The sequence below is a fragment of the Danio rerio genome, chromosome 5 (assembly GCF_052040795.2).
Source record: "Danio rerio strain M-AB ecotype USA chromosome 5, GRCz13ab, whole genome shotgun sequence".
NCBI classification, from domain to species: domain Eukaryota; kingdom Metazoa; phylum Chordata; class Actinopteri; order Cypriniformes; family Danionidae; genus Danio; species Danio rerio.
Window position 1 is genome coordinate 32,152,257 of NC_141025.1, and position 27,331 is coordinate 32,179,587.

The 27,331-nt window shown below is 37.3% G+C and overlaps 1 long non-coding RNA gene across 4 annotated transcripts in view; it reads right to left on the minus strand.

Moving 5' to 3' along the window:
• Positions 1-3,208: 3,208 nt before the first annotated feature.
• The window catches only part of LOC147844015 (uncharacterized), a 32,064-nt gene continuing 7,941 nt past the window's right edge, over positions 3,209-27,331 (minus strand). For 2 of the 4 annotated variants that reach the window (XR_015491307.2, XR_015491309.1), the window contains exons 3-5: positions 14,909-15,014; positions 14,687-14,826; positions 3,209-8,108 (exon numbers count right to left, since the gene is read on the minus strand). This is a non-coding gene — a long non-coding RNA (uncharacterized LOC147844015). The remainder of the gene's footprint in view (positions 8,109-14,686; positions 14,827-14,908; positions 15,015-27,331) is intronic. The other 2 variants (XR_015491308.1, XR_015491310.1) reach the window with 2 other exon arrangements.

The window sequence follows — 27,331 nt, forward strand, 5'->3', positions numbered from 1 at the left end:
GGGCTACAGGACTGCAGTTATAGCATAAAATGGGACACATCCTTACTTCAGTTTTTCTTTTGTAAGATTGGTCAATTGTGGTTTTATGGCTATTATAATTGCTTATAGTCAAGCTTTTATTGAACTGCTGAGCCCTAATATGCTGTCGGTTTTAGTGATAGCTACTAGTCATATTTGTTTAGCTGCTAATTACGCATATTGATTCCTTGTAAGTAAGCAAAGTAAAGATAATGTCACACACCCACTTGACCAACATGCAGGTGTCATTTCATTTACTTGGTAAATGTGAGTTGCCATTCACAACACGTGTTACTCAAAATGACAGCTCGCCACAATTAGTCATTATTGACAAGGCTGTTTTAATGGTGGACCAGACAAGACATTGCAAAATAAGGAGAAAAATGTCCTGCTCATACTCATAAAACTATTTTATCTAGAAAGTCAGCACTCCAGTAAAAGTTAAACATTTAGTTTTAATTTTTCAACAAAATGTTTAAAGTGAACCATAAATATAAAATTTAGCTTGAATATGATGATTGTATAACTGTTATAAATAACGCTCCTTCCCCTTTCTCTGCTCCCAATGCTTTCCTGTCTCTTCTCCACTATCCTATCCCGAAAAGTTAAAAACCCCCTAAAAAAAATAATAGTGTTATATTTGAGCAATGTCACACAAGTATGGCTATATATCGGTACTGGTGGGAGGCACTCTGTTGCTATTTCACCAACATCACTTTAGAGCTAATATTTGAATGATTCTCTAGCATAATGTTTATTGTGATGACAAAACAGGTAATTTTGCTGACATTTTAAGATTATGAGGCTGAACGACATGAGATGCCATCAGTCTACAGAGATTTCCCAGTATTTCTCTGTCGCAGTCGGAAGATCACAATAATTAACCCTGAAAAAGCTAGAGTAAAGCAAACACTACGAGATTACTATGGTATAAATTCAGCACTACGACACACAAAAGAGAGAGATCTGAGAATGTCATTTACCTGTTCTGTAATGATTTGCTCTGCTGTAGTTTGCTGAGTACGCTGAAAAAAAATGCTGTTTTTCTCCCCTAAGGACTTATTATGCAGTCTCTGTTGCCATCTTTTTGCAGAACGTCAACCGTCTTTGCTCTTCTAAGTATGACAGGCTGATGGCCGCAACGTGCTGAATCTCATTTATAAAAAAGACACTATCTTTATAAATAAACTGCATGGTTGCCATCTAAACAACTAAATTCTCGCCTATAAAGCCTCAAAAGTACATTATGTTGCCTTAAGGCCTGTGCACACAGAGGCGTTTTTTGCTTGCGTTTACTGTCGATGTTAATAAAGGGTGTCAATGTGATCGTGCACACCAACGTGCAAAACGCCTGGTGCAAAAGCGTCATTTAAAAAAAAAAACTCCTTATGCTCGTTTTTTTGTTTTGACGCCGATCTGCATTTTGTTCACGTGCACGGAGCTGCTGAAGTTACAGTAAACAGTACTTCGAGGCGCTCAAGCACAAAAACTGTCAATGCAAACGCACATTAAAGAAGATTCCCAGATGCGATATGAACGTTTAGCTGTTTATTGCTCTTGCGAACAATAATCCTTTCTTCATCGCTGGAGCTGCTGTTAAACCATCTATGCTTGTTCGAGTCACCAGTAACTTTAACAACAAGCATGTGAACTTCCTCTTTTCCTCTTCTTCTGTGTTATAAGCGGGGTGTCATAAGCTTAAAGTTGTGTAGCGCCATCTAACGCCAAGGAGTGATTTTGCATACACTTCTGCTTGACGCCAGTGAAAATCGCTTGGGTTTAAATACAGAAAAAACGCCTCGTAAAACGCTCACAATAAACGCAAACGAAAAGCACGAAAAGTGTAGGAGCCTTAACAGCTGCAATGTTTGTCAAACTATATTTGTCAATTGGTTGCCACAAATGTGGGCGGAGTCATACACAAGGGTGAAGAGGCTGTATGAGTGCTGATTACTTTAATATCTCACAAGCTATCAGCCAATCAGATTTGAGACCCAGACAGAACTGTTGTATAAAATTATATAAATGATTTACAAGAAAATACCATTTCAGTAGTTTTGCTTCAGAAATGTCACATTGAAGCATTTTTACGCCACATAACTGTGGGTTATGTTCATTTAAAAAAAATTACTTTAAATGTTACACCTAGATGCCTCACAATAAAATGTTTTGGACAGTCGCAGAAATGCCGAAAATTAAACAGTAGATTCAGCATTTGATGGATGGCAGTAGATTGTCATGAGGATTAAATGTTAACCATGAGATATCACGGCAATTCGTAATTTTTTGATTTAATGACTAATTCTTATTTAATTATTTTGAAAGATCACATCCATAGATTCTAGTATAATTTGCTCATTCCCCAATGAGGGGTAGGTTTAGGGGTAGGGTTTTGGGGCATACCTCCTAAAAATTTGCAAGTTTTCATTTAAATTAACTTGTGCGAATTGGCCACTTTTCTGACAATTCATAAAACACTGTAACTATGTTTCCTCCTGAGATTTGGCTGGTTAATTATGAGAGCAGTGAGACGTGAAGCAAGAAAAGCTAGGACTCCTTTAACCTGGTGATAAAATGAATGCGTAAAACAATTGGTTTGTTGCAGTATGCATTTTTGTTTATGCAAACAAAGATGTGTATAAACAATAATAGTTTTGATTTCTTTTTATTCTTGTCTTGTACTCTTTTTCTAATATTACATTTAATTTAATTAGGATGTGTTTCAGTTCTTGTTCTGTCAGTGAAAGCTTTAGCAATGCACGGATGGGTAAAAAAGCAAGGGAGGAGAAAGACAACTAGAGGGGAGCTGCTGGGAGCAACGAGTCCAAACAAATGACAGCAAGACTGTATATCAGGAAGAAAGCAATTGTGGGAGGAAGGAAAGGAGAATGCAAACTATAAGGGATGGAAGGGAGGGAGGTAATATAGGGAGGCAATGGAAGATTTTCTGGATGAGCGTGGTGCATTTCTATTATGGTAACTGGTTTTACGCGGTGGCCACTGGCCATGACCTTCACTGGCTCACTGTGCGGGTTTTTATCTCACTCAAAGCAGGGAGGATATATTCTCTTCTTGGCTGTGTTGAGAGGTCACCTTCATAAGTGATGAATTCCTTTGGCAGTAGGCCTTATTTTAAGCATAAGGTTCTTTAGCTGAACCTCTCCAAAACAAATTAACATCTGTTTTTTTTAAAGGGCTGGTTCATCCACAAATGAAACCACTTTTATCATTTACTTTGACTCTTCTTCATATAGTTTAGCTGAATTGCACTAGAGTTTTGATTCGTTTGTGCAGGTGTGAATGCAGCAATTGCACTCAAATGCACAGCAAAAGTGAACCAAACACTTTCAAACGAACACTGGAATGCTTCGTTTGTGATGAGAACCTGCTCCAAATTGAACAGACTAATGGCAAAAAGTACTGTGCAATTTTGGACTAAACCAACTGGCTTTTCATCCTCTCATTGTTTGCCTTCAAAGTTTGAGATTTTCAAAGACATATTTACACAATTCTGACCAATCAAATGGCAGTATAGGAAATGCATTCAATGATACATCTGGCCAACGAGTGATGTGGATGTTGTCACATGACTGCATTTTAATTCAATTTAACTAGTTAAAACCAGAGCAATCAGGGTGGTTTAAAAAGAAACCGAAACCACAGAAAAATGCAACTGTGTTTAATGTGTTGCCCTTCGTCCAGACAAATGAACAGAACCACAGATGTGACCCCTTTTCCACAGATAAGAAATGTTGTGAAAAATCTTTTTTTGGGTTTTTTTTCATAGCTAACATATTTCCACACAAGTCTCAACAGCATCACACTTCCATATGACGATGTCAAATTAGTTTTTCAAATAATCTACATTAAATAATTCAATGCTTACCAATTCTGTTCAGAAGTTTTATGGACAGAATTTGAATGTGCAGTTTTGGGCCGGAGGGGGTCCAGTTCGGGAACCACAGGATTTTATCTCCGGTATTCGAAGACGATGTTGTTCTGTTGGCTTCATCAAATATGGACCTTCAGCATGCACTGGGGGCGGGCGGTTTGCTGCCATCTTTGCATGCAAGTATCTTGAGTTTTTTTTGTTCACGAGTGAGGGACAGAAGAAACATGAGATTGACAGGCAGATTTGTGCAGCAGCAGTAATGCGGCTGGTGTATCGGTTCATTGTGGTAAAGAAAGAACTGAGCTGAAAGACTAAGCTATCGATTTAACGCTCAATCTATGTTCCTACTCTCACCTATGGTCATGAGCTTTGGGTCATGACCGAAAGGACTAAATCTCGGATACAAGATGACAAAATTTGTTTCCTCTCCAAATCGAGAGAAGTCAGCTAATGTGGCTCAGGCATCTGTTTTGGATGTCTCTTGGTCACCTACCTAGGGAGGTGTTCCAGGCATGTCCCACCGGGAGGGGGCCTGGGGGAAGACCCAGGACACGCTGGAGGGATTATGTCTCTCGCTGAATGAATGAATGGATGAATGATTACCACATCTATATACTATGAAATGAATACACCAAGAAAGTTTTTAAATATTGTATTTCAAGATTTTTTGTCGTCAAACTGTCAGTTATTCTTTACCTTAATTTGAGGTTTGGGCCAAAAAGAATACAACAATGACCAATTAGCAGGTGTGGGTTTCCCCTGTGTGAGAGGAAATAATTCAATGAAAGCCCAACTGAGAATTATGAAATAATAATAATAATGATAAAAAACACTGATTATAAAAAAGCATCCCATCATCATGGCTCATGATGAATCTTGAGATAATCTGAACCATGAAGGGTCTATCAGTTGTATTCTTTTTCGTCAGCAACTGGAAAGTGGAAGAAGTCACTTAGATATTAGTTGCTAACATAACAACTTAAATGGACGTTCACAATAAAGTGTTTCCAAATTCTATTCCAGATAGAAACAGGCTTTATTTCACTAGTGTCCTCTGTGTCTTGCTCTGAAGCGCATTTGACTGCTACTATATTGGTCTTTCTCTCAGAGATGACTTCACCTCACGCTCTGAGGAGAGACACAGACTAATTAGCGCATGCTTTGCAGCAGTGTTACGGATGAACAGGGGGTTTGAAGCTCTCATGCTGCGTGACTAGAACCTGACACTGCACACTCCAAAGGAGACGGCTAAAAATGCTGAAACATGACGCTCTGTCGACTTCAGTTTTGCTGTACTATTCCACAGCCTTTGTCTCGCTCATAAATGGTGACCTTAAAAACAATGGACAAAATAGGATGGCGAAAGGGCTTCATGAAAGTTTAACTCCGACACCCTTGAATGTGCCGAGGAGCCGGTTGTGCTGCTTTTCATGTTTTGAGGGGGAACGTAAGAGCAGGTACTTAGTGAGATTATGTGCATGTGTTTTGAGAGAGAAGCTAAATGAAGAGCGCTTGTAAAATCTGTCATGGACAGCTGGACGCCAAGCAGTAAAAGATCTGTCAAGAACACCTGGACGCACACAAAGAGAAACATGTTTAGCAAGTTAAATATGCAGCGTCTGTCTCATGAACATGACTTTGACATTGTAGGGGGTACAAATGTGCCACTGACTCTTGCTTTTGTGTGCAAGTCAAAAGACATGGTTAGCTTTTGATCATCTTCAGAATGCAAATGAAGATATTTGAATGCAAAATAAGAGATTTCTGAACTTCCACTTAAATTCATTGGATGCTTCAAAATGAAAAAAAAAAATGTGCATGAATAAAAGAATCTCAAACATGCTACGTGAAGTTCAGAACATGAAGCCATTGGTTCTTATGCATTGTGAGCATGACAGAGTGTCCATGACCAAGCCTGAATGCTGTAAACACTGTTCCTTGCTGTTTTTATATGTGAATTAAAGCCTGAATGTGTATCCTGTCACATTTGCGTGCAAAAACAGTGCAAAGTTAAACGCGCATGTGCTGTGTATGTGTCTGGTGTGTGTGTGTCCTCGCGTGAACTTTGTAATGACATTGTGTGTGACTCATCGTTGCAGAAAATCTTGAATTAACTTCACAACAAATACATCAAATAATCATTGGGAAAGTTCTTACTGTAGTATTTCTCACAAATGTTACACTGTGTAAAAACAGCTACATTGTGTTCAGAGCAGAAAATTCCAATATTCTGAAAGGTATAATAAATAATCTGATGTGCTTTTTTGAGTAGACACTTTTCAGACACATTCTAGAGACACAAAAGACTTAAATCTTGAAAAAGAGGGAAAATAGGAGTCCTTTAAGGCACAATTCTTACTGCTCACTATTAACAAATCATTACCTATGAATTTTAGCTCATTAAACTCTTTATTTGCTGATTATTAATAGTTATTAACCATTTATTGAATGAGAAACATATAGTAATTTATATGGTAACCTAATTTACTTTGATATAGATATGTCATAAAAGTCTTGTAGTAAACATTCCAGGGTTTTACTAATAGGTATTTCATTAAGTGCCCTGTAAAAGGTTAGGGTAGTAGTTGAGGAGGTATTAGGTAGGATTAGGGATTTAGAATAAGATCATGCAAAATTGGAGATGCTCAGGATATTTGGAGCAGATACTGACAATCGATTCCTTGTCATTGTAATTTTCCGATACCATGTGCCGATACTGATGCTTCAAGCTTTATAAACAACTTTGTACAACTTTACATTTGCATACAGCACATTTTCCCTCTAAGTAAGTGGAGATTTCTCTTTTCCTATGAGAATAAATGAAGAATGCTGCATATAATCCCTTAAACATGTCTCTTATAACCTTTTAGTGTGGACATGTCATAGTCAGAAGCAGCTTTACAGAAAATAATAGATAAGACAGATAACAAATTATGGTAAGAAAAATGACTAACAAAGCAATTGAGAAACATTGCAAATCATGGAGGAAGAATTCAACATGTCTTAATCAAGAAAAATTTTGGAATGCTTAATTGATGCATAAGAAGTTTAAATGGATCATTCTTTACTTGTAAACCTGTAAACAAACACTTGCGATCGGTTTATGTGATCGGCCAGATTAGCAAGTACAGATCAAGCCATAAAATGTGATTATCGGCCAATACCGATCGATTGGAGCATCCCTATGTAAAATGTGTATTTTTTAACAGCTCAAATTTTAATAATAGGCAGGTAATAACCCTTAACTTGTCAACAAAATAGTTTTTGAAATGATGTGAGAGCGAGTAGTAAATGACATAATTTTAATTTTGTGGAAACTAACCCTTTAAGAAAAAACTGTATAACAAGTAACAATTTAGCTACAGTACGTTGCGTGAAGCATAGTTTATTCTGAAGGTCAGTGCTCATCTAGTGATTATCAGTTGTGAATGATTTAGCCATTAGCTAGGTTTTTCAAGCTCACTACTTTTCCTATATTACAGCACAGGTTATGTTCAGTTCCACTAAGTGCTAATTACAAAGTTAAAGCATTTATCTGCTATATTGACCTTTTTTTGTATTGTTTGTTTATAACCGTTTACACTTTGCTAGCCCATGTGGGCAGTGAGAGGGCCAAATGGACCTTGCTGAAAAGAGCATAACTGAATCAGCAAAATGAGTCATTTTCAAATTTTTGCAGGAAATTTCGTAAGTTGTCATTTTAGTAAAAAGCTTTTGACTGTTTTGAAACTTAGAAGACGAGAAACAGAATCAGAAGATTGTTTTCAAAACTACATTTCCCAGCATGCTCACTACTGCTTTCAAATTCATCTCTTACCATTGGTATTGCCCTTTGCTCTCTTCTACTCCCAAGTAAAGCTATTTGCATGTCTGAGGTCTTTTGCCTTGCAAATCAGTATTATCTGACCGTCTTCTCATTTCTCTTTGCATCTATCCATCATTTCAAAGGTAGTGTTCTCTTATTTCTTCATGAGATGTTCACAAAGAAACACTATTTCACCTTAGACTTGCAACTCAAAATGAGTAAAATCAATCACCCAAACTCTGTGCTTTATCTGGGGTCCAGCCGGGCAGTGCCTCATTCTCTCCATCACTCTCTCTCTTATTCTCTCTCCCTCGCTCTCATAATCAGGCCATCGTTTTATTTAAAGCCTCCAACTGCCATTGTGTTCCACTGGGACGTTTCGGCACAGCATATCTGATCAAAAGAGAAAGAACAAATATAGCTAGCACAGCAGTTTATGTAGTGAAGGAAGGAAAGTTTAAATAAGCATTAGTATGCATTATATTTTGGTAAACAACATGTCATATTGAAAGTAAACTAAACATATGGCTATAGGGAATAAAGGAGCAAGTACTGCATTCATTTAATGTAAATTTTAATTTGATCTTTGACAAGTTCACAACCAACAATGTCTGCATAAAAAAAAAAAAAAAACACTTTTTCTTGTCTTCCCGAACTCACAGTGTGAACAATTCAGGGTAGAAAAGTATGTGAAACCTTGGATTTAATAACTGGCTGACCCTGTTTTTGGCAGCAATAACCTCCAGCTAACGCTTCCTGTAATTGCAGATCAGGCCTTCACAACAGTCACGAAGACTTTTTCACCAGTGCTTTTTTTTTTTTTTTACAAAACTCTTTCATTTCAGCAGTATTCTTTGGTTGTCTGATGCGAATCGCTCTTTTGAGGTTATGGGCCACATTAGAAGGCGTATTTTCTTCTGCTGATGCCATTCTGTTGTTGATTACTCCTGTGATTTGGGTTGTTGTCCTGTTGCATCACCCAACTTCTGTTGAGCTTCATTTGGCGAACAGATGGTCTCAAAATCTCCAGCAAACGTTCTTAAAAAAAGTGGAGAATTGATTTTCTAAAGATTGCAGCAAGCTATCCAAGCTCTGAGGCATCAGAGCATTTTAATGTTGTGCTTGCTTCTTTTTCTGTACCCCCTCCCCCCAAACTTTGACAGGGGCCTGGATGTAGACCTGGTGCAAATGCAATCAGAGCTGCAAGCAAAGCTTTTTTTAATGGGCTCACCTAACCCTACCCCTAACCATACCCCTCACTAGCTCCATCGAGTGCACTGTGTCTGCATGGGATGCATTGTCAATCTCAGCTTGCATCATAAAGGCTGCATCTGTATACTATTGCAAACTTTAGTGCTTTGCAACTTCAGGCAGGTTTTTGTACTTGAACAGGAGTGGCCTCCACTATTGTGTGCTCTCATCAATGATCTTGTTTATTTGTCGTAAGCATGTCAACAGAGACTTTAGCATAAGCTGTAAGTCTTTAACTGACACCTTCTGATTCTTCTTAATAACACTGAGTATTTCGCATCTGTGTTCTTGCAGTCATCTTTACAGGACGCCCACTCTTGGGATGAGTAGCAACAGTGCTTAAAATTCTCCATTTATAGTCGTACTTGGAACAAATGGTGATATGTGTTTGTACAGTTTTTAAATCTTTCTAGCTTTCTGTTAACAAGTTAAAAGTTGTTTTTTTTATAATCTTTAACCAACATCTGGAATTTATTTTGACTCATGCTTTCATGCACTTTGAAGGTTTCAAGTAAACATTTAGGCCTGAGAGATGTTATTAGAAAATGTAAATGCAATTATTTTGTGCTTCCTCCAACAAAAAAATGCTGATGTGCAACATTTAATCTTTAAAATATCAAATTATGCAATGTGTCATGCACACATGTAAAGACAAATGAAGACTTAAATGCTGTTAAGAGAATAAAATGCTGTTGTTAAGCTCTGTTCAAAAGCAGAGGTAAATGTACTTACTGATTGGACCTTTCATTTTAGGGATTCGCGTGACCACTGTATGACCTATAAATGTTAATTCAATATCTCAAAACCCAAAACAGCACAAATGAGTATTTTTGCAGCACAAATGGAGTAAAAACGAATGACACTATTTTGCTGACGTTTTGTGTTGGGTGGGGGGCCAACATCACAGAGGTAAACATTTGTGGTGGAAATAATCTCAGGAGGGCATAATAGTTCATCTCGGAAATACAAATTTCTCTTATGACCTCCTGATTAAAAAGGGGACCAGTGTGTTTTCCGTTAATTGTTATGAGTACTAGTAGTTATGTTTAGGCATAGAGATCCAGAATATGTTCATGTGGAAAAGTACTAATAAACAGCCATATAAATAAAATACTTGCTCAAAACTTGCTTGGTCAAGCTACTTATTTAAAATGAGCAAAACAACACAATTTTTGAGATTTCATTGGGACAACTTAAATGTTGTATGTTCAATCCATTTAAATTTGTCAAAACAAACAAGTTAACTTAATTCCTTCATGTTGTTCCAACACAAATCGATTGTGTGGAACCCAGCATTTATTTACACTAATCAGTTATTAATAAATACACGTTTCCTAATTTGAAATCTACCATTGTGAATAAAGCCTCATTCACACTACAAGCGACTTGCAGCGACAACGCAACAAGTAACCGTTCATTTCAATAGAGAGTGAGCCACTTCTGGCAACCTCTGTCTACGCGAGCAACAGCGATCATCGGCGTCTAGGTGGGCGTGTCGAGCGACGTGACAAAGTTAAGAATCCTTCAACTTTATGCAAATGAAGAGCGACTTTCTTGAGCGACAGCCAATGGGAGCAAGAGTAGAGCTCACTTGTTCTTCTCATAGCTCACTCAAACCTCATTGACGCTAAAGTCACACTAGAGTTGGTGTGTGCCAAATTCTGTCGTATGGTGCTGCGAAAAGGGGCAGGATTAAACAAGATTATTAGACATTAAAAAAAGCGAGCAATTGCTCCATGTTTTAAATTTCTGTCCTGAAAGGTCATATTTTGATTCTAGTTTGTTCTCACGCAGTCAAGTGAAGCAATTTCGCAGGTCAGAGTTCACCAAGTTTAAACTTTGCACCGCAGCAACCTGCGAAACTTGAGACCCGTATTTCCGGTCTGACGCATTCGAATACGTATGACTGGAAGTCTATAAGAGGAAAAGCCCAGTGTGACCGCAGCTTTATACTACGAGCGACTCGCAGTGACAAAGCGTTTGTATTAACGAAGAGTGAGCAATTTCTTGCGAAGTCTTCTATGCGAGCAACAGCGACCGTTGGCGACCAGGTGGTCAACTTAATGCAAATAAAGAGCAACTTTCTTAAGCATCAGCCAATAATAGCACCAGTACAGCTCTTGTGATCCTCTCAGCTTGCTCAAACCTCATTCACACTATGAGCGACTCGCAGCGGCAAAGCGACAAGCAACCGTTAATTTTAACAGAAAGTGAGCGACTTCTGGCGACCCGAGTCACCAACGACTGTTGGTAACCAGGTGGGCGTGTCTAGCAACGCAAAAAAGTATGCAAATGAAGAGCAACTTGCAACGGTATAGCGACAAGGGACCATTAATTTCAACAGAGAGTTATCGACTTCCAGCGATTTCCATCTACGCAAGTGACAGCGACCGTTGGCAACCAGGTGGACATGTCGAGTGACGCGACAAAGTTGAGAATCCTTCAACTCTATGCAAATGAAGAGCAACTTTCTTGAGCGACAGCCAATAGGAGCATCAGTAGAGCTCACTTGATCCTCTCAGCTCGCTCAGAGGCCGGTTGTATTCTCCATGCTGTAGACCTAAACAGACATGTGTTTGCAGCAGATCGCCAGCTAGAGCGACAGGCAGCTACAAAGTCGCTGCTAGTGGGAATGAGGCATAAGGGTTCACATGCTTTTGCCAGAACTGTACTTTTTATCTACTTACATGATTTGTTAGTAAAAATCACATAAATGATGCGAGACACTTTCAGTGTGTGTGTTGTGCAGGACGTAGCTCAGTTGAGAGCTGGCATCGTGACTGCTTGTCATCCCATCAGTAGGTTTGACTAAGTGTTGCATTTGCGTGAGCTGAAACATTATCATGACTGTGTGCGTGTAAGCAGTCAACAGCGCTAATTGTTTGGACATATCTGCCGGCCTTATTTACGCGTTCGAGGGATCTGAAGGGATTGAGAGGTCAGTGACTGTGTGTGGGTTTTAATTGCGTTTGCATGTATTTGTGTGTGTGGGAGAGCAGGGTGACTGTGGGCATGTGCTTTGCATGTGTTGTTTGTGTATGGGTTGGTTTGTTTGTGAGTGCGCGTGTGTTTGAGGTGTAAGATGGAAGAAGGCAGGCTGAGTCACTGGTGCTGCATTGGTAATGGGTGCTGGATGAGAGAAGGGGAGGGAGGGAAGCCCACCCACCCACCACCACAGCATGGGAAACATGAGGAGAAACCAGCTGGATCTGCGAGAGAGCAGAGAGGGTGACGTGAAGCTGTTGGGTGAGGGTGTTTGGATGGAGTGACCAAATGAGGCATGAAGATGACGCACTGTTTGATGGCTATTTCAGTGAACAACTGTGATGATGGAGATTGATCGCCTCTTATCCTTGAGTTGTGTGTGTGTGTGTGTGTGTCTGTGTCTAAACTCATCCGAAGTGTAAAAGAACAAAAAATGTTGTTTTTCTTTCTCTATTCCCCCTCCTCCTCTTCCTAGGAAATGGAAAACAGTCAGTAGCACAGAGCAGTTTGTGAGAAATGCTTCACTTCCCCCTCAGTGCTGAAGGCCATTCATGAGCTCCGGCTCTGTGTGCACCACTCATTTAATAATTCTTTTCTTCAAGGTAACTCGATTTGCATTAATGTTTGTGTAACAATGTTGTACACAATCAATAAGATTATTGCAGTTTAGTTTGCAGTTAAATCTATCATGTAAGTAAGTTTATATGCTTTCAAATATATTTAATACATAAGAAATAACTGATGACATGCTGTTGAATTGAGTGTAATGCAAAAACTGCAATAAAAAGTGCATATTTTAGTCAATTCAACAATTATTGTGATCAATTATACTATGGTTGTCTTAATATCTCAATTGTTTGATTCTCAACTCTCAACTATCTTGTGTAGGACTCATTTCGTGAACATCTCATCCTAAGCTTCCACTTCTCATTTGAAAATATCGTTTTAGAATTAATAGAGGATTTTGGGGGCGGCACAGTGGCTCAGTGGTTAGTACTGTTGCCTTACAGCAAGAAGCTGGTTCAAGTCCCGGCTAGGCCAGTTGGTATTTCTGTGTGGAGTTTGCATGTTCTCCATGTTGGCATGGGTTTTCTCCAGGTGCTCCAGTTTCCCCCACAGTCCAAAGACATGCGGTACAGCTGAATTGAACAAACTAAATTGGCTCTAGTGTACGTGTATGTATGTGAGTGTATGGGTGTTTCCCAGTACTGCTTTGCAGCTGAAAGGGCATCCGCTGCATAAAACATATCCTGTATAGGTTGGCGGTTTATTCCACTGTGGCGACCCCTGATGAATAAAGGGACTAAGATGAAGGAAATTTAACAAATGAATGGAGGCTTCAGCCACTGATATAGGCAGTGATTAGAGAGAAAGTGTCTCTCGCTAGTGTTTGGCAAAAGAATCTCAATAAATATCAAAGCTTTAAGTTTAACTGCATCAAGAACTGTGTTATCGACTTGCTATCAAATGCGTGCAGGTGTTTAATTGCAAAACTATTTGTTTGAGTAATAGGGCAGCACTATGTTTCAGTCTGGGTTTATATTTCTGTGTTTGTTTGAGTTTACATATATATATATATATATATATATATATATATATATATATATATATATATATATATATATATATATATATATATATATTGTAGCTGTTTGTTTGTGTGTATGTTTGTATGGGAAAAGGAAAAAATATGTCAATTATATGTGCTTTATATTTGGGGTAGCAAGGTAGCTCAGTAGTTTGCTGGTTCAAGCCCCTGGGCTGAGCCAGTTGGTGTTTTTGTGTGGAGTTTGCATGTTCTTACTGTGTTGGCGGGGGTATACGTACGCACTCACGCAGGCACAGCAGTCCACATTTGAAGTGGATCAAAAATGTTTTTCAAAACTGTTAAAAAGACAAGAATGGGTGTTATTCCAAGTTTTAGGATAACTTTGATGAAATGTTTATAGAATATAGAAATACTGTGGTTAAGACTTACGCTACTGGTCAAAAGTTTGGGTCCAGTTAAAAAAAAAAAAATTATTTAATAATTAAAAAAAAATATTCTGTTCATCCTGGTGGCATTTATTATATATATAAAAATGCTAAACTGTTAAATACTTATTTATTAAATATTCATTTATTACTTATTGTAGTTTTAAATGAAATTATTACTCCAGTCATTATTGCTTTTATTATTATTGCCATTAATAATAATATTAATATTACTAATAATAATAACAACAATAACTAATTAATATAAGAGTGATTCCTGGAGGATCATGTAACTCTGAAGACTGGATTAGTGAAGCTGAAAATTTATCTTTAAATCACTGAAATAAATTATTTAAATAAATCATAAACCATTTTAAAGTTATTTTATAGTGCAATAACATTTCACAATTTGTACTGTATTTTTGATTAAATAAATGCAGCCTTGGAGAGCAGGATAAGCTTATTTTAAAACAAAATGTATATATAATACATGTCATGTTTTATGTAATAATATATTTCATTTTAAAAATTAGGTAAATCTGAATATTGCAGAAAAATAAAACATTGTGTGCGAGAAAATTATTTTGTATCAGCAGAAGCAGCATTTTAGACCTTAAATTCACTTTGAGCAAGAATTCATATTTTTAGAATGACTTGTAAAGTTTAACTTTCTTTCAGTCAATTACTTTTTTATGCAGTGTCCCAAAAATCACATAAAATGTCTGGATGGAAACAGTTATATTGTGTCCTATATCAATTACCTTACAGCTATATCTCTCCAAATATGGCTGAGCCTGCAAAACACATAATTAGGCCTATTTCCCTTGAATACCTCCATGTCACGCCGCACTGAGCGCCTGTCACTGATGCCAAAAGCTGAGAGCAGCACACTGACAGTACACTGTAAAACAGACAGAATAAAGCACAACAATTACATGATTCATAGCACAGAATGAGAGACATACTCAGAGATGGACAATTACCTTTGCTGGGTACTTGGTTAGCTGGTTAGCTTTGTCCTCTAGAGCTGAATAGAAGTGAATGGATGTGAGCTGGCATCTTAGGAGTAACTTTATCTTTTAAACCAGCCTGTTGAATTGAAAGTTGAAACAAATTGTGTTAACAGTGTTAGTGGGTTTAGTGGCTTGTACATGCGTCTGTTGTCAGTTGATGGCAAAATCCTTTGAGCCTTGATGGATTGTTGTGAATGTTAAATTTCTTGAGCCACAGTAAGAGCAATTTATTTTAACTTTTTAAAAAATAAAACAAGGTTTTGGGGAGGCAGTGGTGCAGTGGGTCCCCTCACAGCAAGAAGGTCAGCTGATTCGAGCCTCAGCTGGGTCAGTTGGCATTTCTGTGTGGAGTTTGCATGTTCTACCGTGGGTTTTCTGCGGGTGCTTTGATTATCCCCACAAGTCCAAAGACATGCGCTCTAGGTGAATTGGGTAAAGTTAATTGGTTTTAGTGTATGAGTGTGAATGAGAGTGTTTGGGTGTTTCCCAGTGATAATAAAGGAAATAAGCCGAAAATGAATGAATGAATGAATGAACAAGGTTATCTTATGTATTCTGTTATTGACTGGTATGAACATATTCTCTTCTGCAGTAAACAGTACAGCTGTTATCATGACTGCTGCCAAGATTAATTAAATAACAGCATATGATGATGAACTGACTTATATAACAACATTTAAAATATACAGCAAACAGATCGGTCTGAATCCAGTCTGGAGTATCTCCCTGAATCCTCTTTTTTTTATTCAAATAGTATAATATGTTAAACTTTTTAAACCACTTTTTTCCTTTAACCCACAATGGTTTGCTTGCATTATGGGAGCAACTTTCGTTAAACTATAGTGTTTTTAAAAGCTGGGTATGATAAGGTGGCTTTTTCTCTCTTTACAATTTAGCCATTGATAATTAAAAGGAAACTCATGTTGAAGTAATCCAGTTTTTAAGTGTCATTTCTTAATGAATAAGTCTAAAACACACAAAGCTGTACATCTTGTTCTGTTTTTATTATATATATTCTTAGCATTGTACTGAACTGATTTGATTCAGTTTTTAGGGCAAGTTCACTACACTGACTTCCAGTCAAAAAATTATTATTATTTTTTTTATGATGCATGTTGCGATATGGGGCTCCACGGTGGCGTAGTGGGTAGCACGATCGCCTCACAGCAAGAAGGTCGCTGGTTCGAGCCCTGGCTGGGTCACCTGGCATTTCTGTGTGGAGTTTGAATGTTCTCGTGGGTTTCCTCTGGGTGCTCCGGTTTCCCCCATGGTCCAAAGACATGTGCTAAAAGTGAATTGAATAAGCTAAATTGGCTGTAGTGTATGTAAATGCAATAGTGTATGAATGTTTCCCAGTATTGGGTTTTGGCTGGATAAAACACATGCTGGATAAGTTGGTGGTTTATTCCGCTGTGGCGACCCCTGATTAATAAAGGGACTAAGCCAAAAAGAAAATGTATGAATGAATGTGTTGCGATACAATTTATCTGGATGGTTTGAATAGCTCTATTTGGAATAACTCGTTAATTTCAATTAATTAGGATGATTCTGTATGCGAGTAAATCAGGCATAAAATATAATAAACAAATCACAAGCATGAATAAATATAATAGAGCAAAGATGGAAGTGAAAGAAACTGTGATTAATGGTTTTCTGTGTAATTTAACATTATTAAGATGCAGAAATGTAATAATTGAATGTAAAATAAAACTATATAGTCTCCATCTTATAAATAATCAATAAGAGTTATAATTTCTTGTGCTTTAAACTCTATTGAAATGCTCACAGTCACAGGCCTTAAAAAACATTTTCACTCTTTTAAGGGTAAACTGTGCAGTGACTCCACAAATCTCATGTGTTCTGAACTGTGGCTCTTGGTCAACTATAATAGTGACTCAACACTGCAGATCCTGCGATGTGATTATTGTGAATGTTGCACATTTCGATGTTGATGCTGAAAGTATGCATTCTTCAGCCCTATAAGACATCTTCAGAGTACAAATTATAGGGTGGTTTAAGAGGATTGGACTCCCTTAATTACCACTTGATTCCCCTGAGAGATGCCAAAACAAGATGTGGTTGTTTTTACATTTTGTTTTATATCAAAATAGGTCATCGTTGAGATCTGCTGCTATAGCCAATCAGATATTACTGTAGGTCAGCACACACAGCAAGTACACTCATTATACCTCAAAACACTGAAAAGTTTTACATGTTTGATTAAGAAATGAAAAGTAAGTGAATTAAATGTATGAATTTGGTTGACTGAAGCATGAATATTTATTGTACAAACTCAAAGGGGTAGATTTGCTCTTGACATTGGTGGGGATATACAGTACATCCATAGCTCATTCATGCCTTTAAAAAGATAAATCAGGCCTTTAAACACTTAATAATACATATAACAATTAATGAAACATGTCCTATGCTGCAAAAGTCAATTTACATGAATTTACTGCAATCTGGCTTTAAGGAGGTATGAATGTAGAGAAATTTAAAGTGGCAAGTTACGTAATTTAACCGTTTTATCCCGATTATTATTTTTCCTAATCATGAAAGTCAAAATCGAAACTTAATTTCGAGTAATTGCGCAGCTTTGGTTAATATTATTATGGTGGACTCCAGTTGATCTTGACTTTAAAAACTTGACTATTTGAAAAAATTGCTACTTATGTCTACGTCTTGTACAGTGAAGGAGGACTGGGAAAATTCCTTGTTTTGGCACTTCTAACATTAACAGCAATAATAGGCCCAATCACACTGTCCTTATGTGTTTTTTGGGAGGGAGGACCCGAGAAGAGAACATGATTTAACCCTTTATGCATGTCTAGAATTTTAAGGGGTTGACGGAGCATTATTTTATTTTTAAGGTGATTAAATTATTGGTGGGGACATTTCAGTAATTGATGGATATTGGTGGGGACACATCCCCTCCGTCCATGCCAAATATACGCCCTTGAACAAACTAATATTACAAAAAATATTTGACCCCCAATAGTCATGTACTGGGGACCATGAAAAAATAGTGATAACAGATATTAAGAAAACAGTCTACTACTGCAAGTTAATATGTAGTTAAAACATTTTAATAAATGGTTGACTGTGTTCTTTTCTTTTTTTTTTTTTTTTTGCAGTGTTGAAGTAGCTTAAATAGTATGCATTGCATGACACTACTAATGCCAAGATTATGAATTTAATTGCCAAGGAAAGCAAGAAATGATCAAATATGCACATTCAATGCAATATCTTTGTATAAAACTGTCTGCCAAATGCAATACAATGTAGTAAATATGATGTCAAGTTAGACAAGAACAGATTCTGAGGAAAATATATAGTAGCACTCACAAAAAAAAAGACAGACAGCGATAAGGATATTCCCTGCTGTCATCTTTAGCTTGGCATACTTGCACGGTAAGCTTTGTTTGATTTTCCATCTTGAATCCTGTTTGCAGAGGGTCACATCCTCCCTGGGAGGAGCTCTTTGCATTTTAGTGCAAACTAAAGTCTGCAGACATGAAAACCAGTGGTCTGGATCATGCATGCTTGATTTATGCACATATAAAATTCATCCTTCCTATACCATCAATTTGAGCTCTTCCTCCACTTGTATTTTCAAGAGAGAACTCTGAGACTGAGTATAGCAAAGCATATCTGCCCTATTTCATAACCCTAGTATGTCTAACGTGAACTCATTCATAACTGTAAAATACAGTTTAATCTTGAGCTCTCAGTGAACAGAGATGGCCCTGGAGGGTGATAACAGGAGAAGCGTGTGACTGCACCATCAGTCTGGACAGATCACAGCTCATATCAGCAGTGGAAAAGTCATCCATCTTTACCTTCTTCATAGAAAAGATGTTTCTGCTGTTCTTGTGTGTGGATGGAGCTTTCTGATCGAAGAGATTCAAAGGCATGATGTGTGACAGAGAAGCGTTCTCTTGACTTCCTGTTGATAAGGTGCGGAGGGCCTGTTTGTTTGACATTTCCTCTCTGCTGCACTTACAACATATGCTGCCAGACCACTGATAAATGAAGAGAGCAGTCTGGTCCTTCTGCCGTAGCATTGCTAATTTTGTTTTAATAACATGAATTAGACAAAGTGCAGCTCGTGTTTCATCCCTTTATGGCATTTCTTTCCAATTTGTGAATTCCATCTTTGGTAAACTACTCATTTCATTTGACGTTTTCTCATGGTTTTAATGGAAACAACCAAATTAAGATCAACGGGTAATAATGCAAGGTCAGTTTTAACGTCAATCACATCACATCGCTCTAAGACAGGCCTGTAGCCAGGGGGGCTAGGGTGGCTCAAAAGACCCACCCTTCAATGACAAAAGTCCAGAATTTGTCTGGTACATGAGCTCATTTGTTCTATTTTGACTGCTACACCATCATTAATTGTGAAAATAACCCACTGAAAAAGGCATTAAGACCAAGCTGAATTCTCTTGACCAGAATTCGGCTTGGTTGACCATCACATCAGTGTGACTTTAGCCAATGCTAACAAATACATCAGCTGTGTTCAACATCCTGGTGTGTAAGAAAACATACAATCAGATGTAAGTGGTTACTTTTGCTTTGTATTGTTTTTAAATTGAGAAAACATTTTACAAGTAACTTTTATTCTAAATCTTGCATCTTTTTCTTGAAAAACAAAACAAAACAATGACCAATAAAAAGGTGTAAAGCACCAAAAGCGGCCCATATTAAAATTAATTTGAATGGTAATTTAGAGGCTAGACAAATCATGAAGCTCTTTTATTATTATTATTATGTTTTAATTTTTTATTATTCAAATGACCAAATTCTGACTGAGGAAAGTTGAATGTGGCCATTTGTTATTTGCCTTATGAATGAAAATAGACTACAGTTTTTAATTTAAAACTTTAACAGATATAATTTTTTTTCTTCTAACAATATGATATAATAATTTAGCAGAAAGTTATAAAATATAGCTAACAGCTGACAAAGGACAACTTCCAGAATCTCCCCCAGTTCAGTGCTGGATTTAGCTAAATACTCCTCCAACAGTCGAAGCTGTGGATTGTAAGCCACAACCAGTAAGAATTTTCATTTGTTAAAATTGATCTATTACATGCACAGTGTCTAACGTTAAAAGTATGTTGTAGCGAGGATGTATACAATGATGTAAACAACAGGAAATGCTGTTTAGCACCGCTAACAATTTAGCTACAAATTCATATTTATTTATCAAACTGATGTAAACACCCACAGTCTTCAGCAGCGCTGCAGTGTCTCTATGTGGACACTTTCAGTGTCTCTCTATGTGGATGTTTTCTGTGCTTTCATATAACTTACACATGCTTATTACAAATATATGTAAAAGACAATTTTCAGGCTTTATTTTAGAGAGCAGACATGAGGTTCAGCTGTGTACTCCTAATTTTTTCTGTCTGATTTAGACAGCTAACGCTGTAAACAGCTGTTCTAAGTGGACTGTTTATACTGCACAAAAGCGTGTGCTTGTAGGGGTGTGATGTGGTGATGTGGAGACAATCTGTGAATCACAGCACATTATGTTAGCTAACCAATCAGAGCCTCTTGAGGGTGGGCCTTTTGGAGGAACTAGGAAATCTGACAGTAGTTTTCATGTTAGCTGAGTAGCTGTATATAATCAAAGTAAGATATATGAAAAAATAACATGATTTTCTACAAGTGAGGCATGAGCACACATTGCTTTTCTTCTTATAAACACTACCAAGCCTTAAAACACTCTGGACCACCCCTTTAAAACATTAGTAAAATGCAGTATTTAAATGTTATAATTTAAAACAGAAAATGAGGTAAATAACTACAAAAAAGGTCTACTTTTTAAGAAAAAAGAACTACCTCTTTCACCAGGTTAGCTATGGGCCTGTAATATATGAAATCATGTTTACTAGTGTTATACTAAAGGTAACCTCAATTGCTGTTTATCACATTTTATTTATAAAAATATAATCTGAGACACCAGTGTTACTGCAGGACTATGACATTGTGTCTAAGCTACTTAAGGACATTTCAACTCAAATGTTTAAATTCCCTCCGTGTTTTGTTTGATCAATCTCTTATCCCACTGCAGGCCTCAATCAGATACTGTTTTTTTTAAAAGGTCAAGAAATGACACATCCCAGAGGAGCGGATCTGCTGCTGGATAAAGCTCACATCCGCCCAAGATGTTTCATATCTAACTCTCCCCATCTCCAAAGCCTTTTCTATTCTTAGTTTTCAGGAACTGATGTTATGTTTTCATTACTCTGAGAACAAGGAAAAGTGGATTATAATAGAATCTAGAAAAGTGACAGTGTGTAGAAAAATTGGAAGTTTGCGTTAAACTGTCAGTTAAAACTTTTTTAACGTTATTAGATTTTTCACACAGTGGCTCAGTGGTTAGCTCTGTCGCCTCACAGCAAAAAGGTTGCTGGTTTGAGTCTTGGCTGGGCCAGTTGGCATGTCTGTGTGGAGTTTGCATGTTCTTGCAAAGGTTGCATGTGGGTTTCCTCTGGGTGTTCCGGTTTTCCCTACAGTCCAAAGACATGTGCTATAGGTGAATTGGATGAACTAAATTAATGAATGAGTGTGTGTATGAATGCAGGAGTGTATGGGTGTTTTCTAATTCTGGGTTGCATCTGGAAGGACATCAGCATAAAACATAGGCCACAATAGTTGGTAGTTTATTCCGCTGTAGTGACCCCTGATAAATAAATAAAAATAAATGAACTTACAATTTCCATTAAAATATCAGAGCATTACAACAAATATGATAACTCTTTTAAACAGCATATTATATGTGTAAAGGATGATGTGACTTTAAATAAATGTGCTATGAGAAAATCTACTTTTTAAAAACCCATGGATTTTACTATTTGTTTTATTTAGTGGAATAGAAACTTTTTTTTTTTTTTAACCCTTGACCCCAAAACGTAATCCTTGTCACCAAGACACTCACAAGACAGAGTTCATAACTCTTAAGATGTTAGCTGCATGTTTAGTTTGGACTGTGCAGATAATCCAGCTGAAACATGAGAGTAGAAAGAGACAAAGTTCTTTTCCGCATGATGTACAAGCTGAACATTACTTTAAACACAGAAGAAGACAAATTGAAGTTCTGTCAGACTTGAGGAAAAAGGAGGAAAGAGTGAAAAATGTTCAATGATCGATGCCAAATTGATGCATCTTATTTGCTCAGGCCTTTAGGGACATGTTGTGTAAATGATTCTGTCCCAGTCAAAGCTGTGCAGCAGACACAACATTTGTTATACTGTAGCAAAGACTATTTATGAATGACAGTTGTGTTTGTTCTTGTTTTTTCACAGTTCGGTTTTTATAATGAATGTTGAAAAACATTTCCAGAGTACTATATTTTAAAGCTGCCAGTGGATTTTCCTCACAGAAGGAGTCAGAATTATTGATAGCAATATTACATCTGTATAGATGACTTCAAAAATAATCCTTAATCATTTATCATTATATGTGCAACAGAACAATTCATAATTATCAATAACACAGACATTTTAAAATGTTTTTTCTACAGTTCTAGGAAAACTCTATAAATGAAAGATTCCAAAAGTTTTTAGAAGCATTTTTAGTTCCCCAAATAACCTATTACTGAATAGTTCTTAAAAGAACCATTTTTAAAATTAGTGTTAATAAGCAGTTTTTATTCTTTTTTACATTAAAGAATTATTAGTGGAATGAAAAGGCTCCCAGTAACAGGCCCGTAGCCAGCCTGGTGAAAGGGGTGGTTCTTTTTTTTTCCTCAAAAAATAGGAATCTGCTAAAGTAAACAATAAACTGTAGTCTATTGTCATTTATTAGGCAAATAACAAACTGGCCACATTCAACTTTCCTCAGCCAGAATTTGGCCATTTCAATAAAAAAAAAATTAAAACATATAACGTTTTTCATTTTTTTCTATTTTTGAAAAAACAATACAGTAGAGAAAGATGACTTCACTTGTCAAATTATAAAATTAAAATATTTGTTAGCATTGGTCAAAACTGATTAGCTAAAGTCAAAACAAAGCGACAGCCAACAGATAGTTCGGCTTGGTCTTAAAGCCTTTTTCAATGGGTTATTTTCACTGTTTATGTTGTCATAGCAGTCAAATAAGCTGATGTACAGGACAAGTTTTGGACATTTTTTTAGTGAGGGGTTATTTTTCGAAATCAACTGATAGTGTTTTCAAAAACACAGATTGACCTGCATCCCCCCACTTCCCTAAACCCAACCAACAGTGTTTTCAAAAGCAATCCAGAAAATAAAAATCATGGCAGCCTGATTTTTACCACATTTTTAAATGTTTACCACATTCTCTCCCAGTTTTTTACTTGTTTGTTTTATCTTTTGGCTTTTATTTTTGTCTTACCTGCTTTCTGGAACCGTTCTTCGCCGGACTCTAGCCCCATAGTCAGGATCAACTTTGCTCTGCAAAGGCTTAGACGTACGCGACGTGCCACTGGACAAACTGGTAACAGTGAAAAAGCTGTCCACACGGAGGCAAGCGGTCAGCTGGTAATCACGAAAAGGAACGGCGTTTTACTGCTCCGTAGTATTAATTTTAACGATGAAATGCAACCATACGTTCCTCGTGCTACATAATTCGCGATTTCCAGAAAAGTAAATAGGGATACATTTTCAGAATGTTGACATCTTTGGTGAAACAAAAAAACCTTTAATAACATTCTAACTGGACCTAAGGGAGAAAAAGTTCATCAAAAATTGAAGGTACAAGGGGAGCATAACAGAGAATAACAAAGGAAAAGTTTGTATTTTGACCTGGATATCAATATAACATTGTAATGCCAGGTCCATTCATAGTGGTTCCTATGAAGAAAAGACCACTGAAGCAGCCGTTTGTTGCTTATTACAAATGGCATGACTGAAGGAACACTTATAACCTACTGACAGTGAGAGTGGAAATGGGAAGAGGGTAAAGGAAACGGGCGACAAAAGAGTCCATCAAAAAGATGAGGCATTTTAAGAGGAAGCGCAGTGATCCTTGAACCACACAAGTTGGCAACAAGTTGACAGGTGTGTAAACTCTGTTCAGTGATTCACTAATCACTTGGACATGATCCCTCCTTTGGGTACTTCATCAAGGGGAAACTTCGAGATCAGTCGCCCATGTGAGCGTGCTCGGCTCATAGGGCAGGTAATCAAAGAGAGGTGGAGTGCAATTAGAGAGTCAGATCTGTTTTCTATAAGTCTTCGTCTCTGGAGCTTTGACCGAAAAAGCCGATGACTCCTGCACTGGGCTATAAGCCTTGAGGTTTTTGGTGACAAAAAGGAGGTCTAATTAGATACTTTGGAGGCAGCTTTATGTAGTGATTTACTTATTATATTAAGTATTATAATAAAAAAGCTAGGGTGATACAGTGGCTCAGTGGCTAGCGCAGTCGCCTCACAGCAAAAAGGTCGCTGTTCCGTGTCCAGTTGGCATTTCTGTGTGGATTTTGTATGTTCTCCCTGTGTTAATGTGGGTTTCCTCTAGGTGCTCCGGTTTCCCCCACAGTCCAAAAACATGCGCTATAGGTGAATTGAATAAGCTAAAATGGCCGTAGTGTATGTGTGAATGCAAGAGTGTATGGGTGTTTCCCAGTGTTGGGTTGCGGCTGGAAAGGCATCCTCTGCGTAAAACATATGCTGGATAGATAAGTTGGTGGTTCATTCCACTGTGTCGACCCCTGATTAATAAAAGGACTAAGCCGAAAATAAAATAAAAGAATGACGAATGACAAACCAATGACAAGAAGGTCGCTGGTTCGTGTCTTGAAAGGGCCAGTTGGCGTTTCTCTGTGGAGTTTGCATGGTCTTCCCGTGGTGGCGTGGGTTTCCTCCAGGTTTTCCGTTTTCCCCCACAGTCCAAAGACATGCGCTAAGGGGAATTGGATGAACTAAATTGGCCATAGTTTATGAGTTTGTGTGCAAATGTAAGAGTGTATGAGTGTTTCTCAGTACTGGGATTGGCTGGAAGTGCGTCTGCTGCGTAAAACATATGCTGGAATAGTTGACGGTTCATAGCGCTGTGGTGACCCCTGATAATTAAGGGAATAAGCCGAAGGAAAATGAATGAATGACAGACCTGTGGAGTTTTTGTCTATCCATTCAAATGACTGATTTAAGCTACATCCATAAACATAAACATACATGTGCACACTGACCAATGAAGTGAGAGATTACTAGCATTTGACATATGTAGGTATTTTTACCATGTGAAAGTGAATTGAGTTAAGGAACTACTGAAAGATGTTAATCCCTGCAAACAATCTGCACGACCCTTAAACCAGGAAATTATTACGAAAAAGAGAAATATTTGTGTGTGTGTGTGTGTGTGTGTGTGTGTGTGTGTGTGTGTGTGTGTGTGTGTGTGTGTGTGTGTGTGGTCATTTTTTAACAAAGGACTTTCTATAATTTTTAATTTGATTTCACTCTTCTTCTTTTTTTTTTTTTTTACTAATTTGACTAATCTTTTTTTGTTGTTGTTGTTGTTGTTTTAGGGGTGGTCAAAACATTTATGATTCATAATAACCCAGCAAGCATTTTTGTTTTTGTTTTTTAAAGATTTAATTTAGATGTCTAATAGATGTCTCAACATAGTCCAAATAGGCTAAAACAATGCTTGATTTGGACTGTCAGTGAAAATCTAGACTAGTCATCAAATAAAGACTAGTCATCAAATAAACAAAAATGAATGGCTACATATATAAAGTCTGACTAATCTGTCTATTTGACGACTAGTCTATTTTTGGGCTATTATGTCTATAAGATGTTCACTGACAGCCCAAGTCCAGCCTTGTTTTAGCCAAACTGTCTATGTTTAGATGTCTATTAGACAGCTATTAAACACAAAATTGTTTGCTGGGAACTGGCCTCCTTGATTTTTTCTACATGGCCATACAGTTAGTAATTATTAAGTGACCAGGATTCATTGAGCCCAGTGTTTGATTCTGTTGCATTCATATTAGTAGTCCAGCTATTATTCTGCATTTCCATTCTTTCTTTTTCTCTGCCTGTTCCTGAAAGGCCCTTCTTTGCTTTTCTTCTTTCTCATTTCTTCAGTAATGCAGTATGCCTTTGTTTACACCTAAAAAAAAAAAAAAAAACACTGGCCAGCTTAAGAAGCTTTGGCTTTGTAAATCAAGACCAGCCTGCTCTCAAAATCGATATCCACCTAAGCCTTTTCTTTACCGCTGGGCCGAGCTATCAATGACACCGGCTTCAATTCAATCTCTCTCTCTGCACTTCTCATTCACACATTCTTTTTACATCCCTGATTTCGCCTGGCCTAACTCCTTTATTTTCTCTCACCCACCCTTTTCCCACTTCATCTGTGTCTCTTACAATTTGGTTTATTCTCTCTCTCTTTTTCTCTCTCCCTCTCTCTCTCTCTTTCTCTCTCTTTGCTTTCCCATCTCTCTGTTACTGAGTTTGACTGTCCATATCTCTTCACCCTCTTTTTATTATTTATTTTCCCAAAGCACAGCAGCTTAACTGTTTTTGTTTGGATGTTTACCTTTAGTTATAAAACAGACTCCAGTACAATGAATGGACAGGTTGAAGTACAACTGTTTAGCATCACAGCATTGATCCACATCCTTTTTTGTCACAGTTACAAAAAACATGTAAATAAGAGCAAGTGCAGGCCTGTGCACACCAGCTAAGTCTTAAAAAATACAGTTGAATATAAGATATAAATTAATGTTGCTGACTGTCCCAAGGACACTGTCCCTAAGAACTTTTCGATAAACAGGAGAGGAATTGTTTTGGAATAAAAGTGGAAATTAAAATTGTATCTTTTCCTTATAACATTTTCCTATATTCAAGTGAAACAAGAAAATTTGTCTGCCAAATCCATCAACTAACGTAATGTAATTTTTTTTACTTTATATTAAATGTCTTTTCAAATTATTGCAATATTTGCAATACATTATATTGGAAAAAATAATGAGGGCTTGTCAAATGTAAAATTGGTTTTACTCAAAAATCCCTATGGAAACTGATTACATTTTAAATCCATTTTATTTTAAACCATTTTATTTAAAACAATTCATTAATTTTCCTTCGGCTTATTCCCTTCTTTATCAGGGGTCGTCACAGCGGAATGAACCGACAATTATTCCGGCATATGTTTTAAACAGCGGATGCTGTTCCAGCCGCAACCCAGTACTGGGACTCTCGCATTCACACACACTCATACACTACGGCCAGTTTAGTTTACCCAATTCACCTGAGGAAACCCACGTGAACACGGGGAGAACGTAGAAACCACAGAGAAATGCCAACTGAGCCAGTCGGGACTCAAACCAGCGACTTTCTTGCTGTGAGATGACAGTGCTAAGTCTCCCATTTTTTAAACATGAAAAAGCATAATACCACTTTGCTAGATGATGT